Source organism: Mya arenaria, chromosome 7 (genome assembly GCF_026914265.1).
Source record: "Mya arenaria isolate MELC-2E11 chromosome 7, ASM2691426v1".
In the NCBI taxonomy this organism is placed as follows: Eukaryota; Metazoa; Mollusca; class Bivalvia; order Myida; family Myidae; genus Mya; species Mya arenaria.
Window position 1 is genome coordinate 12,984,195 of NC_069128.1, and position 13,903 is coordinate 12,998,097.

Genomic DNA, 13,903 nt, shown 5'->3' on the forward strand with positions numbered 1-13,903 from the left:
AACTTCTCGAGAGTTCTTAAGAGTAACATGCTCAAGTAGCTTATTTCTTCAAGCGACATTTCTTATTTAATCTTGATGTTATTAAATAAATTTTGGATTATGATACAGATATCCATGCCCAGCATGTCCAAAAACTGGTACAAATGTAAATATTACACAAAACCAAATTAGTGAGCTAGCTTAATCCTGTTATAAGGCACCTAAGGCAGCGCACCCCTAATGGGCATTTTTTTCAAACTATGATCAGCTTGATAAATTCTTAATGTGTATCATTTCCTGGATTCAAAAACAAGATTTAAAAGAAATTAACCGTCAAATAACAATTTTATTTAAATTTGAATTACCTTTCCCCCATTTTAGAATTGTCGATAAAAACAACATCACCCGAGAGACAAAAACAATCCTTTATTTTTCAACATTTTGGTAATAATTTGGTATCAGAGTAACAAGAAACATATTTGCTTTCAGAAATAATACATTATTGATCACATCACCAACAAATATAATCATGCAGTACTGAAATAGCCATATGGTATTTCAATTTTAACATACTGTTTTGACCCTGTAAAATTGGAACATCTACGTTTAAAAGCAAAAATAACAAGTTCTAAATACGCATGACCTGTTCTTTATGAAGAGCTATCTTTAATCTTTTGGGAACATTTTGCCAAAAAAAAAACCAAATGTTTTACCGTCTCATTAAAAAAAAAAATGAAGTTTGTAATTCCCAACCACCTATTTCAGCCGTGCGGGCAAAAATCTTCACAGAAGCTAATATTTATGTGTAAAAATGTATTTAATTACTTTTTAATGAAAATACAATATTAACTTTTGTAAAGAATGTTAGCTAATGTAAACGAGGAAGAAAAAAAAAGTCCTTCTTGCTGGATTCGAACCACTACCTTGAAACCCTCAAAGGATTTGTAGTCCTGTGCTCAACAGCATAGGCTAAAGCATTAAAATTGAAGAGTTTCAAGTGGAGGTCTTCATTAGGGGTTTGCTACCTTAAGATGTTTCGAGAAGTTTGGGTCAACTGTGCATATACAAACAGAGGAATGGGTGCCTTAAACGTTCTTACAGCATGTTATCGTGTTTGTTAACAATGATATTTTTAATGGCCAAAGGTATTGTTATATGCCGATTTGTCAATAAACTTTGAAGTTGAAGTTGTTAATTTCCAAATATATATTTATTTAAATTTATTAAACATTTCTTTAAATTTTAAACATTTTTTGCCAACATTTTCTGGTTCAAAATGTTCTGTTTTGACAAAGGATTTTAAAAGTAGATTTGAAAGTTGATATTTTCACTCCATATTTTGCCGTGAAAATATCAAATATTTCACTGTTGTTATTTCACTGGTAAAACCCCATATTTCATCGAAAAGCATGAAAGAAATTAGTTAATTTCCCATCTAAATCTTAAGAGTACAGCGTGGTTATGACGGTGTTTCCTGCATTGCAGAACTTTTCTTCAAAAAATTTGAACCAGTGACCAGCTCCCGTCAGCATATCCATTTCCATGTGCTCAAATCTGCACACTTCTATCTTTTTCGAACGTAAGCGGACCATGAATCATGCGTACATAGACTAGAGGTCTATAACTATAATAATAAATCAAGGTTCAAGATTTAAAATATTTATTAAAGTAACTTAAACATATACATGCTTCTCGTTACATGATATTATGAGTTAAACAAACATATGATCAACGTGAATATTTTTAAAATAAAACGTGAAATAGATAGAAGAAAAGAAAAAAACAACATATATCATTATAACATTAAGGTTGTATCACAACAAGATTGTTATTTAATTACCACGCACAGTAATTTGTTAAATCATGAAATGCAAAGTAAGAAATAGTATCGAGAGGGTGGACTTTATAAAGTACAGCGAACCTATATATATTTATATATAATATATACAACATATAGAAATGAAAAATAATGATAATAATTCCAAAAGATAACATAAGAATACGTAACAAACATAAAGGTGGTGCACTCTAATGACGACTACGTATACTTCTTTGTATACGATGTGAGTTCCAAATGCGACGGACTAAACAATAATACAAAGCATATTGATTGCACGCCAAATATATCTTTTATAAGAACATATTTGGTTTCCTACAATTATACAGTAATTAAATGAAATGAAGTTAAATATTTGTGATTAAAAATGGGCAGAGTGAGCGTAGCGACTTAGAATACAATCTCATAAGCAGATACATTATTGACGCAAAATCTGACACTGGTAATGCCTATACATGTAGGATGAATGAGTAGGCGGGCCAATTCACACCTACGAAAAGACCTTGAAAGTCCTAATGATTAAGCCTAGTACTTAATGATTTCCTTTCTGCCATTTTATTGGCTGAAAATGTAGATTGTAATATAAATGAAACTATTTTATTCTAATTACAAACACCTTAAAAGCGCATAATATCGGTTGATGCAAAACAAATAATGCATTATTATGTTTTAATGATTTGACTGATGAACAAAACAAAATTCATTTGATTTGTTTGCAGATAAAATCATTATAGCTTTTGTTTTTAATAAATAGCTACATGGTCAAAATTAATTAATTGTTAATAAACGCCCAAACATCGCTAACGATATTCATTTTTTTCTGTAGCCGACTTATTTAAAGCCGTTACTTAATTTCAATGCAAAATAGTTACGTAATGTTAAACATATTAGGTCGTTTTTCGATGTAACGCAGAAAAGATGAAAATCTATTTCTTCTAAATGTGGGACAGACGAAAAGAAAGTGAAATTTATCTCCTATGTCCGTACAGACTTAATATTGTTTCATGAATCAGTAAAATATGGTTTCGCGTCATGAACACTACCAAATATACGTCCATCTTTATTACGAGATGCTGACCTCATTGATTATTCATAACTATCACGTGATTGTCTCCGTTCAATTCCGTATGCCTTCGGAACTGCTCGGAATAACTCCGAGTAGGCAATAGCGGATTTTTATGTAATCACCAAAAAATAAATATGGTCTGAAAATCGCGTTAATATCAGACCATCGGAGTGGAATCTAGAGATGAAATTTCGCACAACGCTAAAATAAGGATGCCTTTTCACGACAGTTGTGTTAATTTCGTATTTTATAAACCAATTTCTCGCTGAACGTACAACTTTAAGTAGGATTGTAGATCAAATTCAAGTGGTATTTTAGTGCTGCATTTATCAATCACTAAAACGTTTTTTTTCCGAATTGACTTTCGAATTCCATGTGTTGCAATACTTTGGAGAACATATAAAGCATTTTAAATGTCCATAGAAATATCATAAGTAGTTATTGCATCATCTGCGCATTTCATTTTCAAAAAAAAAAAACAACTTAAAATACATGTACGTCTAAAATACGGCTTTCAAGTCATATTTTTTCATAAAGAATGCAAATATATTTGTAATACATATATTTTTTATGTAAAACATGCAATTATAGTTATCCATTTAGATCAATACGCGCATTATCATCATAACAAAATAACACACTTTTCTACGAATCATTCGTACCACGTGATTAGCCTGTTCTCTAGGTAATGTTTATTTCCATTCTTGATGGTTATCATATTGTCTAAAAATGACAAACCAGCGTCAAAATATTCAAAATTGGAAAGAATTAATAGCCAATGAAACGGGTTATAAGACGGGTTAATTTAAATATTTTCAAAAATGTAATGTGTGAAAATGATTTTGAAACTGAAAAACCTAGGCTTATCTGTCAAAATTCTATGTAAAAAGCCTTTAAAACCTGGTTTCCCGATAAGATTCGTTCGATTTTTGTACTAAGATAAGTTTCTTTTAGAGTGTATCAAATATTTCAGCAGCCTTAATTGTAATGTGTATTACATTTTTTACCATACAGCTTCCTGTTTTTGTATTGTTCTTCTGCATGTGTATATAAGACTTTATATTATTGTTATTGACCTCATAACAGATAATTGTCCTATGTGATGAGAGTACATAAAGCTGAAAGTAGACCTTTAGCGGAGTTCACTGAAATGCGTTTTTAGGCTAAAATAAGCATTGAAATAAATTCCTTTATTATATCGCATTTAATCTCACTAGTAATATCATGGACTATCACTCACATATCAATGACGTAAATTAATGCCGCGCTATATATAATTGATTTCACTTATTTAAAAAGTAAATGAAATTCCAAAGAGCTAACTTGATGGAAATGGCATGCAAAACTCACATTTTTTTGTCGTAAATATTTAGAAACGGGCGAAACACTTCACGGCGGGCAATGCAGACAAAACAGTAAATGATTCGCCTGACGTCTTGTGACCCCAGTTCAAATGACGGTTCCAAATCACAAATATGGATCTCGTTTGTGCAATTTGTTACAGAACAATATAAAATATAAAGGGAGTAGGTTGGACAAAATATCTAAAAATGATGGCGGCTTGAACCTTGCCGGGTTTCCTTGGTATTACTTTTTGTAAATAACAGCCATCATGAACATCGCCTGACGACAACTTTACTAACCGACGTCGTGCGCCGGATACCTGGACATAATTGAATGTCGACGTTGTGCTCCCGGATACCTGGACAAAGCTGAATGTCGACGTCGTGCTCCCGGATACCTGGACATAGCTGAATGTCGACGTCGTGCTCCGGATACCTGGGCATAGCTGAATGTCGACGTCGTGCTCCGGGTACCTGTTCATGGCTGAATGTCGACGTCGTGCTCCGGATACCTGGACATAGCTGAATGTTGACGTCGTGCTCCAGATATCTGGACATAGCTGAATGTCGACATCGTGCTCCCGAATACCTGGACATAGCTGAATGTCGACATCGTGCTCCCGGATACCTGGACATAGCTGAATGTCGACGTCGTGCTCCCGGATACCTGGACATAGCTGAATGTCGACGTCGTGCTCCGGATACCTGGACATAGCTGAATGTCGACGTCGTGCTCCGGGTCCCTGTACATGGCTGAATGTCGACGTCGTGCTCCGGATACCTGGACATAGCTGAATGTCGACGTCGTGCTCCGGGTCCCTGTACATGGCTGAATGTCGACGTCGTGCTCCGGATATCTGGACATAGCTGAATGTCGACGTCGTGCTCCCGAATACCTGGACATAGCTGGATGTCGACATCGTGCTCCCGGATACCTGGACATAGCTAAATGTCGACGTCGTGCTCTGGATACCTGGACATGGCTGAATGTCGATATCGTGCTCCGGATACCTGGACATGGCTGAATGTCGACATCGTGCTCCCGAATAATTGGACATAGCTGAATGTCGACGTCGTGCTCCGTATACCAGGATATAGCTGAATGTCGACGTCGTGCTCCGGATATCTGGACATGACTGAGTGTCGACGTCGTTCTCCGGGTACCTGTACATGGCTGAATGTCGACGTCGTGCTCCGGGTACCTGTACATGGCTGAATGTCGTCGTCTTTCTCCGGGTACCTGTACATGGCTGAATGTCGACGTCGTGCTCCGGATACCTGGACATATCTGAATGTCGATATCGTGCTCCGGATACCTGGACATAGCTGAATGTCGACATCGTGCTCCTGAATACCTGGACATAGATAAATGTCGACGTCGTGCTCCGGATACCTGGACAAAGCTGAATGTCGATGTCGTGCTCCGGATACCTGGACATAGCTGAATGTCGACGTCGTGCTCCGGATACCTGGACAAAGCTGAATGTCGACGTCGTGCTCCGGATACCTGGACAAAGCTGAATATCGACGTCGTGCTCCGGATGCCTGGACATAGCTGAATGTCGACGTCGTGCTCCGGATACCTGGACATAGCTGAATGTCGACGTCGTGCTCCGGATGCCTGGACATAGCTGAATGTCGACGTCGTGCTCCGGATACCTGGACATAGCTGAATGTCGATATCATACTTTGGATACTCATAGATGTCATCAGTGCGACCATTCCGAGTGACGTCACGACGTCGAACGTTATTGCAGCTATCGCCAACTTCATGTTGCAAATACGTTTAACCGTAAATGGACGCGCAATTCACACATCTTTCAATTGTTATAAAAACAAAAATCCAGCTTAAAAAGAACACTGTTGGGAATCGAAATAGAATTGATCCAATTAAAGCACCATTGAAACTTTCTTTATTCAAAAAAATATAAAAAATCCAATTGTAATTGTAGTTTGAAGAATGTCCGAAACTGCAAGAGCACAGAAGAAAACACTTGTAGTTTTGGATCTTTTTTTGAAGGTTTCATGGCCTTTACACGTCAGTATAGTTATCACAATATTTCCTAAATATGAGGCCCCAAAATAAATTATCAGCAGCACTAAACGAATGTCTCGAAAAATCCATTGAATTGTTTTGTTATATAGCTCCAGTTTATAAAATAGCTCACTTTCGTTCATTGTTACGGATTACTTTAGTCAATGCATTTTTTCGTTGATAAATATAATGCTCGAAAGTAATAGTCGCAGCGAAAACGTCTAGGTATGCTCATTGTATGCTTGTAAATGTTAAACTCATGGTATTATCAAATTACCGCCAATAACGAAAAATAATTAAATGTCCAAAATACCATATTAATTATACATTTCATCTTTATTTTTCGACTCTCGGAAAAAAGAATGCAGTACGCATTTGTAGTCAAAGGTTGGCCCAATTGCTCGAAATTTCTTAACCGCAACGATCTTAAGTGGCTTATTTTATTAAACAGATTAAGATAACATGAAATAAAATATTTATGATTAAGAATGGACCCAATGAGCGTAGCGAACGAGCCCTTCTTAGTCATTAACATATTGCTTCAGGGAAACTTACTGGCTCTGATAAAACTCTCATTAACTAACACATTGTCTACGCAAAATCAGACAAAGTGCATCTAAATGCATGTTTTTGTTCTATTTTTACGCACCGGCTTGATGCTATGTATCAATGTTTTTGTATGTTTTTTTGGTTTCAAATTGTCATTATAACCATGTGGACATTCCTACATGTCAACCGCGATTCTGTAAAGGGATATAGTTAATAACAATAAGGTAACCATTTTAACAATTGTTTTGTTGTAGATTCGAATATCCTAGAGTCAAAGTGGCATAAAAGAGCAAACATATGGAAGGAGTTTGTGTTGTAAACAGTTATAAAATATGGATGGACAATCAAACGGATTAGCCTACTGGTATATTCAATTATATAGAAAGTTCAATATGTTGCATTGATAGGGGAGGTAAAGGAAACTTGTTAGTAAGAGATCCATCCCTTCAAATTAATGAATTTCAAACAAGCGAGTTTATATACTGCCAAGGAAACATATTTCTCCCACCTCAGATAGGTAGATCCAACCATTGAAACATGCTGGAAATTCTTATCTTGCCCACGGGCAAAGATAAAACAAGTACCCGTATGGTACTCCTTGTTGAAGGCCATTGTCTGTAGCTTCATGTAAACCTTGTCTTGTGGCAATATTTAGAATCCTAATTAATTATTTCTAGCTTCAAATGGCACTATAAAAATGTTTTCACACTCCATTTAAGAAATAATGCTGCACTCACCTCAGAACTATTTAAAGAACGATTTGACTAATAACATAATCTAAATCACTGCGAGCATGTCCATGAAAATGACGAATTATCACATATCTATACGCATTTTTTTCACTACGCACAAAAGAGTTCCAGCAAAAAAATACATTTTTACTTCATTTTGTTTGACCGAGGTGGGAGAAAAAGCATCTACCAAAGCCGCTCGTGTAAGATAGGTTCATCCCAACCCTTGTTTCCGCAAAACACTCTACGCTCGGGTTTGGATGAACCTCACTCTCAGTCATGGAAGATACTTATAGTATTACATGTAGGCTGAGCCTTAAACATACGATGTAGATCATTTTATTGATATATTTATGCTGTTCTTTTCCCATCATGTAACTGGTATAATCTTAAGATTGTTTTTGTTTAAATCCCACTGATTATTTAACTGTATATATTTACTTACTGTCTAGACATAGGGGATATTATGATAGGACGCTTTTCTGGTGAACTGTATCACGTCGAGTTCGATGACTGTTTACTCACCGAACGAGACGTGATGCAGGTCACCAGAAAAACGTTTTATCGTAATATTCCATTTATTATATACCTGCCATTTTAATTTTAACTTTTAATTTTTCGGTTTCAATTTGATTTAAATTTACCGCCATTTGTCAAATGCGCGTATGAATTCAAGTGTTACGTTGTTTTTGTGTAATGAAGTCAAGGGAGGCTCCTACAGCGAAACGATGTCAGAAGTTACAGAATTCGCTTTATTGGGAAAAATAAGAACAAAATATTTTATGTTTTAGCAAAATTAACAAATTGCTAATACGAAAACAGTTATTAAATGCCACAGTACAAAAAACAACAACAACAAAAATGGTACTTATTTACGAGTATACACTAATCGTCATGTCCCTGTAACGCGGCCATTTTTAACAAAGTAAATATTCGTGGGATTTTTTGATGATCATAATATGCAGAATTGAGGGAAGTTCGTGAGTCAATCGCTATTTCTTTCGATGACGCGAATTCGCCTTCTTCTTTGTATTGTCGAGCTGCTTCTATTTATTTCAAAATTATTATAATAAACATGGATTTTGCAACATTTTATGAACTTCGAAAAGGCAAACAACTAAAGTATTCCCTATTATTACTTAGACCAAACCTAGCTTACCATTAACTTTAGGGAAAGAACACGTGAGGTCTTTATTAAGCAGTATATCAAAGTACGTCTTGCTTCTTCTACAGCTGATCTCGAACTCCCCGAGATGTGCTCACAGACCAGTGACGTCAGCACCTTATGTGTAAACAGGTCAAAGAGTGCACTCGCACTACACAACTAGTTCACTGAGGAAGCTGTCTAGATAGTTTTGACGTTTTTCTCTGCTTCGTGGAAATCCTCATGGTTCTTTGAAGAACATGAGAACCATGTTTCTGAATATTTACTTGCGTCTGGAGCGTGAGTTAAGTTAGAGAATTTTATGTATTTAAAAGTTGACAGGTTTTACCAGCTTTTTTGGTGACGCTAATTTTAGTAACGCGAAAGTAGTTCCGAGATTATACACGGTACTCGCATGATCAGAAAAACGACAGTATGATGATACGGATTTTTCAATACGGCGTGCTGTATTTTCACTGTTGGATAAGGAAAAGGAATTTGATAGGCATATAATAAATATATCTTATAGTCCAAAGCATCAACGCTATAATTACTGTTGCCAATTTTTTGTTGTATTATGATGTTGTTGTTTTTCATATTTGGGTAGACTTAATGAAAAATGTAGCGTGCTCACCGAATGGGTATTACCCGATAGCGAGGGTAAATACCGCCCCCCCCCCCCCCCATGTTGCAGAGCTTGCTAAATTGCCTATAAATGCCTTAATGCTTTAACTGTTATCAGCCGCACAATTAGGTGGTTAGCTAACATTGTTGTATCTTGTTAAAATACCACATTTTTTTGTTGGAGGAGAAACCATTGACAAAAAGTATGTATTTTAAGCTAAAACGGCCTTTTCAGTATGAACATCTCGCTTCCACTATTTGTAAACATCAGACTCGACATTGGTTTCCTTCAATAACTATGTTTATTCCGTTACAGAATATGGACATTGAAGAACCGAATGCGAGTCATGCTGGTTTGGAAATACATGATTTATACCACTTACTTGGCCAGTGCAGGTGCCTAGATTCTTTATTCGATTTGAGACGGAATAACAAGGGCTCTTTTTAACAGCATTTGGTAAAACACATGAAAAAGACCAATCACTGCTAACTACCTTTAATTTTGTCAATATGAACTGACTAGTCGCTCAAGAGTATTTGAAAAACTTAAACGGAAAATATATCAAATTTGTAAAGCAATTGGCTTTAAAGACAAGAAATCTTATAAAACCCGAAGAAAAAATGATAATCGCGTTAGAAGAATGATTTAGATAATACTTAATACTCAGGTGAGTATACGTAATAGTTAGATGACACCAAGTAAAAACTTAATGATTAAGAATGGGTCTTGTGAGATTAGCAAATTGATATGTAGCTAAACTAGCCCACTTTCATTCAGTGTTGTAAACACGTGTAGGTTTTTCTAAGAGAAACGTTGTCTTGACAACATTCTTCGGAGTTCGCAGATTATGTATGAGTAACTATTGAGTTCTAATGTACTTTCGTAGAAGAGCACTTTTTGTTTATTTGTTTTTGTATTTGCTTAGCTATTCCAACAATGTAAGTACTGCAAACGATGCCTACACTTTCTGTTTAAACTAACTTATCCGTGTTATATATTTTGTAGTTGCTAGGAATTTTCAAATGTCAACGTAAAATTGCATGTAATATAGCCAATTGACGTAATATTCTTATTTGTTCTGTAAATTAGTAATATAGTGCAATTAGATTTTGCTTGGATAAGAGTTATAGTAATTGTATAATTTTTTAGTGATGTAAATAATGCACCAGTCAATTGTAACCACGCAGCCCCAGGTCCGGGTAATAGCGGGGACTTTGACTTTTGGTGCAGCCAATCCCGAATAAAATCCCCGCTCTACGGTGACAAACTTGCTGGTAAAACCCCGCCAAATTCCCCCGCAACCCGGGATACCTAGTTAGGCCCATTCCTTGCTATTTTCGGAGCGAAAACAAAACCACCACATTCACTCGGCACTACGGGGCCACCTGAAAGGTAGAAACACAGCCCATTTCCCCCACTATTCGCGGTATACAGCCGGACCTGGGGGCCGTGCTTACAACTGACTGGTGCATAAGTATAGAAGGGAGTTCCAAAACCGTACAGGGGGTAATTGTTTTTCATCTGAATATTTAGCTATTAGTAGAATTGATGTACTTACAAAGTCATATGAAACGAAACTTCAGGGGCCGTTTCAAGAAAGGATTTTAGTATAACTTCAATTGTCATAAATCTGTATGAACGGCACAATTGGTAACACATTGACATTTATTTTATTTAATTTATGTTTATTTTTCATACCGGCTAAAGTTCAATTCTCATTAATGTGTAGCAAAAACGAAAATATGACACTTAGATTTAAATTTACGACGAAAATCGACTAAGATCATTTTTGAAACGGCCCCCAGCATTGCCAAAACATGACGTATTTACTGACCACTGGTTGACAAGACAACAATATTGCTGAATTATTCAGTGAGTGTAGAAATCAAACCTTCATGTACGGTTGTCATTTGAAACAAGATATATTTGTAGGTCAATACATGCGCGTAACAACATGTCGGCAGTAGTAAATTGCGCAACAAAATATTAAAGGGCGGATTGGTAATTATGACTAATAATAAATATGTCTATGAAAGTCATGCATTCCCCTTTATAACAAATTAGCAGGTTTTGATACTTTGAGTACTTTTCCTCCTTTCATTCATTTGTTTCCGAGGAACTATAAGTGATTGTGAATACTTTGTATGAAATACTTTGATTAAATTATTAAGAAGCTGTCATTAATGGAATAAGAAAGGCAAACTATTGTGCAAATGAAGAAAAAAGGTATGCTTCCTAACACATCTCGTTATATATGATAAACTGTTTCACGCTGTTATTGTGCATGCACAGTGTTTTTGTAGTGTTTTCCGAATGTTTTACGAGGTTTTGGTGAATGCATGGAGTTGCTTTTCGAATGTCTAACGAGGTTTTGGTGAATGCATGGTGTTGCTTTTCGAATGTCTAACGAGGTTTTGGTGAATGCATGGTGTTGCTTTCGAATGTCTAACGAGGTTTTGGTGAATGCATGGTGTTGCTTTTCGAATGTCTAACGAGGTTTTGGTGAATGCATGGTGTTGCTTTTCGAATGTGTTACGAGGTTTTGGTGAATGCATGGTGTTGCTTTCCGAATGTGTTACGAGGTTTTGGTGAATGCATGGTGTTGCTTTTCGAATGTCTTACGGGGTTTTGGTGAATGCATGGTGTTGTTTTTCGAATGTGTTACGGGGTTTTGGTGAATGCATGGTGTTGCTTTTCGAATGTCTTACGAGGTTTTGGTGAATGCATGATGTTGTTTTACGAGAGTCTGACTCTGTTTTGGTGAATGCATGGTGTTGTTTTCCGAGTGTCTGACGCTGTTTTGGTGAATGCATGGTGTTGTTTTCCGAGTGTCTAACGCTGTTTTGGTGAATGCATGGTGTTGTTTTCCGAGTGTCTAACGCTGTTTTGGTGAATGCATGGTGTTGTTTTCCGAGTGTCTAACGCTGTTTTGGCGAATGCACGGTGTTGTTTTCCGAGTGTCTAACGCTGTTTTGGCGAATGCATGGTGTTGTTTTCCGAGTGTCTGACTCTGTTTTGGTGAATGCATGGTGTTGTTATTCGAGTGTCTAACGCTGTTTATTTGAGTGCATGGTGTTGTTGTTTTCCGAGTGTCTAACGCTGTTTTGGCGAATGCATGGTGTTGTTATTCGAGTGTCTGACTCTGTTTTGGTGAATGCATGGTGTTGTTATTCGAGTGTCTAACGCTGTTTATTTGAGTGCATGGTGTTGTTGTTTTCCGAGTGTCTAACGCTGTTTTGGCGAATGCATGGTGTTGTTTTCCGGGTGTCTGACTCTGTTTTGGTGAATGCATGGTGTTGTTATTCGAGTGTCTAACGCTGATTATTTGAGTGCATGGTGTTGTTGTTTTCCGAGTGTCTAACGCTGTTTTGGCGAATGCATGGTGTTGTTTTCCGAGTATCTAACGCTGTTTTGGCGAATGCATGGTGTTGTTTTCCGAGTGTCTAACGCTGTTTTGGCGAATGCATGGTGTTGTCATTCGAGTGTCTAACGCTGTTTATGTGAATGCATGGTGTTGTTTTCCGAGGGTCTAACGCTGTTTTGGCGAATGCATGGTGTTGTTATTCGAGTGTCTAACGCTGTTTATGTGAATGCATGGTGTTGTTTTCCGAGTGTCTGACTCTGTTTTGGTGAATGCATGGTGTTGTTTTCCGAGTGTCTAACGCTATTATGGCAAATGCATGGTGTTATTTTCCGAGTGTCTAACGCTGATTTGGCGAATGCATGGTGTTATATTCCGAGGGTCTAACGCTGTTTCGGTGTATGCATGGTGTTATGTTCCGAGGGTCTAACGCTGTTTCGGTGTATGCATGGTGTTGTTTTCCGAGTGTCTAACGCTGTTTTGGTGAATGCATGGTGTTGTTTTCCGAGTGTCCAACGCTGTTTTGGTGAATGCATGGTGTTGTTTTTTTTCCGATTGTCTAACGCTGTTTTGGCGAATGCATGGTGTTGTTTTCCGAGTGTCTAACGCTGTTTTGGCGAATGCATGGTGTTGTTTTCCGAGTGTCTAACGCTGTTTTGGCGAATGCATGGTGTTGTTTTCCGAGTGTCTAACGCTGTTTTGGCGAATGCATGGTGTTGTCATTCGAGTGTCTAACGCTGTTTATGTGAATGCATGGTGTTGTTTTCCGAGTGTCTAACGCTGTTTTGGCGAATGCATGGTGTTGTTATTCGAGTGTCTGACTCTGTTTTGGTGAATGCATGGTGTTGTTATTCGAGTGTCTAACGCTGTTTATTTGAGTGCATGGTGTTGTTGTTTTCCGAGTGTCTAACGCTGTTTTGGCGAATGCATGGTGTTGTTTTCCGGGTGTCTGACTCTGTTTTGGTGAATGCATGGTGTTGTTATTCGAGTGTCTAACGCTGATTATTTGAGTGCATGGTGTTGTTGTTTTCCGAGTGTCTAACGCTGTTTTGGCGAATGCATGGTGTTGTTTTCCGAGTGTCTAACGCTGTTTTGGCGAATGCATGGTGTTGTTTTCCGAGTGTCTAACGCTGTTTTGGCGAATGCATGGTGTTGTCATTCGAGTGTCTAACGCTGTTTATGTGAATGCATGGTGTTGTTTTCCGAGGGTCTAACGCTGTTTTGGCGAATGCA